This window comes from Mustela nigripes, chromosome 12 (genome assembly GCF_022355385.1).
Source record: "Mustela nigripes isolate SB6536 chromosome 12, MUSNIG.SB6536, whole genome shotgun sequence".
Taxonomy (NCBI): domain Eukaryota; kingdom Metazoa; phylum Chordata; class Mammalia; order Carnivora; family Mustelidae; genus Mustela; species Mustela nigripes.
Genome location: NC_081568.1, coordinates 151,810,277 through 151,815,696, shown reverse-complemented (window position 1 = coordinate 151,815,696; position 5,420 = coordinate 151,810,277). Strand labels below are relative to the sequence as shown.

At 46.4% G+C, this 5,420-nt stretch overlaps 1 pseudogene; it reads left to right on the top strand.

Annotated features, from left to right (window-relative positions):
* The first annotated feature begins 4,381 nt into the window (after nucleotides 1–4,381).
* Nucleotides 4,382–4,915, top strand: LOC132028083 (large ribosomal subunit protein uL23-like; annotated as a pseudogene).
* The last annotated feature ends 505 nt before the right edge of the window (nucleotides 4,916–5,420 follow it).

Genomic DNA, 5,420 nt, shown 5'->3' with positions numbered 1-5,420 from the left:
TAACCTGTCGGATTCAAGCCATGCAGAAACAACACCGACTACACAAATAGTCACACACACACACACGCACACACACAGAATTCAGCTTCTTTCTTCGGTGGCTGGTGTCAGCTTGCTTATGCAGAGCCAGCTTGTCTCCTTCCCCAGGCTGACTGACCTGCCTTCATGAGGAAGAAAAAATTGCTAACGCCTGCCCAGAATGTTTCACAGCACGGCGTGCTTTGTAAGAGCCCATGCCTGGTAGGGTGCCCTGGGTCCCAGCCAACCACATTAGAGTCGCCCACCAAAGCACCCCAGCTCTTCCTGAGATGCTCCTGATGGTAGTCAGTATGAGAGACCCAGGAAAAGGAGCCAGGGCCAGCAGGTTTTATTGCCTTTTGGGAGAAAGGACCCAGTCCACCCAGGGCTCACAGGTGTAGCCTCTGGACGTTCCTTTGCCCGAGTCCACAACTGTTTCTTATTGCTGAAATGGGGAGCTCACTAGGAAAGTGTGCTTGGATACTCCCATCCTCTTCCACATTATCACATGCTCCTATGTACTCAAGAAATATGGCCCTCAGTATCCACTTCCATGCATGACTTCTCATTCCATACTAGCTTCAGTCCTGAGCCCATTTGAATCCTGCGTCTCAGTAAAGCTGGGAGTCTGGCAGTGTCCTTGGGCCTGTACAGTAGGTTGGGCCCCAGGATCCGGTACAATCTGGACTCAGAAATAAATGGACAAGGGGAGCCCATCCCAGAGGCTGGGATGTAGGTTCTCAGAGACACCAGGTAACATTTCCATAGCCAAGGGAGACAGACAATGCATTTGTCGGACTGATTTCATTCCCATTGGGATCGACGCCATTGGCCCTCCATTAGATCTCCTCCCAAGCTTGATTAATTTTGCACCTTCCCTAGGCTTCCATTCCTGGGATATGAAGCTGTCATGCACCCAGCCGGCACTCACTGGTCAGTGGCAAGTTTTCCTTGTGGTCCTGTGCTCAGTGAGAGCAGTCAGGGTTAGATAATGCCAAGGAATCTTTGGCTCCTGCTTGTGCCTGCATGCTGCTGGGCTGCATGGAGTAAGGACTGGAATGGCTGGTCAGCTGACTCTATTCTCTGACCGCCTCTGATGCCTTGTTCTGAAGACCGGATGGCGAGGGCCGGCAGAGTCTTCTGCCAGTCCTGGTGAGGCCTTTTTCAGACCAAACTCAAGGAGTATTGACTGAAGGCCCAGTTGCAAAACAGGAGCTTCCCAGAGAGTAATCCATCACAGCTTCCCCTGAACGACTGCTATCTCCCAGTCACTGGCTTGAAGGGCAGGGAAATATAGAATGCCAGACACGGTTCCTCCTTTTTCTCAAAGAGGAATAGACGCCTGTTTCTGAACAACTCTCTGCTGTATCCAGTGTCGATTTCCCTTCATCAGAACCCAGACTTGAGTCTTGGTCCTCAGCAAGACAACCCGTTGGGAGACTGGGCTTGTGCTTCCATTCTGAATATCACTGTTTCATTGTAAAGGCAAGTCTGAGGGGTACACATGACTTGGGGGAGGGATAGACTGACAGAATCTTCATAAGACTGTCACACAGAGCATGGAGCAGCGCAAGGATGTTCCATACCACTGCCGATGAAAACATGACCTAGGATGCAACCAAGAGTCAGATACTGAACGCACAGAGCCCACCACGTGTTGTATTCTTGTTCTCTTTGTCTGAAAGTAGAGGGGCCCTCCGAATTATTCCGTGTCCATGTCAAAGACCCGTATGCTCCCTTGAAAGAGGAGAAACCCACAGACATGCCGAGACCGTGGTTATGTTGCAGTGCAGAGCTCCTCCCAATGGGGTTTCAGAAAACTTGGCATACACGGAATCTTCGTGTCTGAATCACCCATTCACCACACCAAGACATAGACAGAACACACACAGGGTGCACAAAACGTCCCAAGACTCCAAACATGCATACCTCGAAGGAATTTGAAAAAGGGAACACACAATACCATGAAGAGTCACACCACACCTACAACACCAACACTGCTAAGGCACCCAGAGACACATACCAACCACATACAATAGCCACACATAAGTCCATGTGTGAAAACCAATGAACAGCACACACAGCACTCAGAGAAAACACACACACACACACACACAAACATACATGCACACCGGATGGACAGCAGACACAGGCAACTCCTCCCTCACTAGCACATGACACTTCAAACACACACCAACCCTACAACGCCAACATACACGTCATGCCATCCAAACATTGCCCAGCAGGGGGAGGAGTCAAGATGGTGGAGAAGTAGCAGGCTGAGACTACTTCAGCTAGCCGGAGATCAGCTAGATAGCTTATCTAAAGATTGCAAACACCTGAAAATCCATCGGCAGATCTAAGAGAAGAAGAACAGCAATTCTGGAAACAGAAAAACAACCACTTTCTGAAAGGTAGGACCGGCGGAGAAGTGAATCCAAAGCGACGGGAAGATAGACCCTGGGGGGGAGGGGCCGGCTCCCGGCAAGCGGCGGAGCAACCGCGCACAAAATCAGGACTTTAAAAGTCTGTTCTGCTGAGGGACATTGCTCCAGAGGCTAAACCGGGGTGAAGCCCACACGGGGTCAGCGTGGCCTCAGGTCCCGCAGGGTCACAGAAGGATCGGGGGTGTCTGAGTGTCGCAGAGCTTGCGGGTATTGGAACGGGAAAGCCGGCTACAGAGACAGAGCCAACAGTAAGCTCGCAGCTCGGTGTTACCTTGAACCGGTCGCAGGCTCGGTGAGCTCGGATCGCGGGCGGAGGTCAGGCAGACGGGTGTAACTGGGCGCTGTTCTCTGAGGGCGCACTGAGGAGTGGGGCCCTGGGCTCTTGGCTCCTCCGGGCCGGAGACCAGGAGGCCGCCATTTGTATTCCCGTCCTCCGGAACTCTACGGAAAGCGCTCAGGGAACAAAAGGTCCTGAAAGCAAACCCCAGCGGATTACTCAGCCAGGCCCGGGTAAGGGTGGTGCAATTCCGCCTGGGGCAAAGACACTTGAGAATCACTACAACAGGACCCTCCCCCAGAAGATCAACAAGAAATCCAGCCGAGACCAAGTTCACCTACCAAGGAGTGTGGTTTCAATACCAAGGAGAGCAGCAGAATTCCAGAGGAGGAGAAAGCAAAGCACGGAACTCATGGCTTTTTCCCTGTGATGTTTTTTAGTCTTGCAGTTAATTTAATTTTTTTCTTTTTCATTTTTTGTTTTTTTTCTCGCCTTCTGGTAAATATTTTTTAACTTTTACCTTTTTCTTTTGTAACGTTTTTTAACTAGTTTATCCAATATATATATTTTTTCTTTTTTATATTTTTCTTATTTGTTTTCTTTTTTTTAATTCTTTTCTTTTTTTTTCTTTTTTCTTTTTTTTTCTTTCTTCCTTTTTGAACCTATTTTTATCCCCTTTCTCCCCTCTCATGATTTGGGATCACTTCTAATTTGGTTAAAGCATATTTTCCTGGGGTTGTTGCCACCCTTTTAGTATTTTACTTGCCCCTTCATATACTCTTATCTGGACAAAATGACAAGACGGAAAAATTCAACACAAAAAAAAGAACAAGAGGCAGTACCGAAGGCTAGGGACCTAATCAATACAGACATTGGTAATATGTCAGATCTAGAGGTCAGAATGACAATTCTCAAGGTTCTAGCCGGGCTTGAAAAAGGCATGGAAGATATCAGAGAAACCCTCTCGAGAGATATAAAAGCCCTTTCTGGAGAAATAAAAGAACTAAAATCTAACCAAGTTGAAATAAAAAAAGCTATTAATGAGGTGCAATCAAAAATGGAGACTCTCACTGCTAGGATAAATGAGGCAGAAGAAAGAATTAGTGATATGGAATACCAAATGACAGAAAATAAAGAAGCTGAGCAAGAGGGACAAACAGCTACTGGACCACGAGGGGAGAATTCGAGAGATAAGTGACACCATAAGACGAAAGAACATTAGAATAATTGGGATTCCAGAAGAAGAAGAAAGAGAGAGGGGAGCAGAAGGTATACTGGAGAGAATTATTGGGGAGAATTTCCCCAATATGGCAAAGGGAACGAGCATCAAAATTCAGGAGGTTCAGAGAATGCCCCTCAAAATCATAAGAAAAGGCCCACACCCTGTCACCTAATAGTAAAACTTAAAAGTCTCAGTGACAAGAGAAAATCCTGAAAGCAGCCCGGGAAAAGAAGTCTGTAACATACAATGGTAAAAATATTAGATTGGCAGCTGACTTATCCACAGAGACCTGGCAGGCCAGAAAGAGCTGGCATGATATTTTCAGAGCACTAAACGAGAAAAACATGCAGCCAAGAAGACTATATCCAGCTAGACTATCATTGAAAATAGAAGGAGAGATTAAAAGCTTCAGGACAGCCTTTTACGAAGATGGCGCCGAAAGCTAAGAAGGAAGCCCCTGCCCCTCCCAAAGCCAAAGCCAAAGCAAAGGCTTTGAAAGCCAAGAAAGCGGTGCTGAAAGGCGTCCACAGTCACAAAAAAAAGAAGATCCGCACATCACCTATGTTCCGACGACCCAAGACTCTGCGTCTCTGAAGGCAACCCAAATACCCTCGAAAGAGTGCCCCCAGGAGAAACAAGCTTGACCACTATGCCATCATCAAGTTCCCCCTGACTACTGAGTCAGCCATGAAGAAAATAGAAGACAACAACACACTTGTGTTCATTGTGGATGTCAAGGCCAACAAGCACCAGATCAAACAGGCTGTGAAGAAGCTCTATGACATTGATGTAGCCAAGGTCAACACCTTAATCAGGCCTGATGGAGAGAAGAAGGCATACGTTCGGCTGGCCCCTGACTATGATGCTTTGGATGTTGCCAACAAAATTGGGATCATCTAAACTGAGTCCAGCTGGCTAAATCTAAATACAGTTTTTTCATGATAAAAAAAAAAAAAATTTTTTTTAAATAAATAAATAAAAGCTTCCAGGACAAACAACAACTGAAAGAATTTGCAAACACCAAACCAGCTCTACAGGAAATCTTGAAAGGGGTCCTCTAAGCAAAGAGAGAGCCTACAAGTGGTAGATCAGAAAGGAACAGAGACCATATACAGTAAGTCACCTTACAGGCAAAACAATGGCACTAAATTCATATCTCTCAATAGTTACCCTCAATGTTAATGGGCTAAATGCCCCTGTCAAAAGACACAGGGTATCAGAATGGATAAAAAAAACAAAACACATCTATATGTTGCCTCCAAGAAACTCATTTTAAGCCCGAAGACGCCTCCAGATTTAAAGTAAGGGGGTGGAAAAGAATTTACCATGCTAATGGACATCAGAAGAAAGCAGGAGTGGCAATCCTTATATCAGATCAATTAGATTTTAAGCCAAAGACTATAATAAGAGATGAGGAAGGACACTATATCATACTCAAAGGGTCTGTCCAACAAGA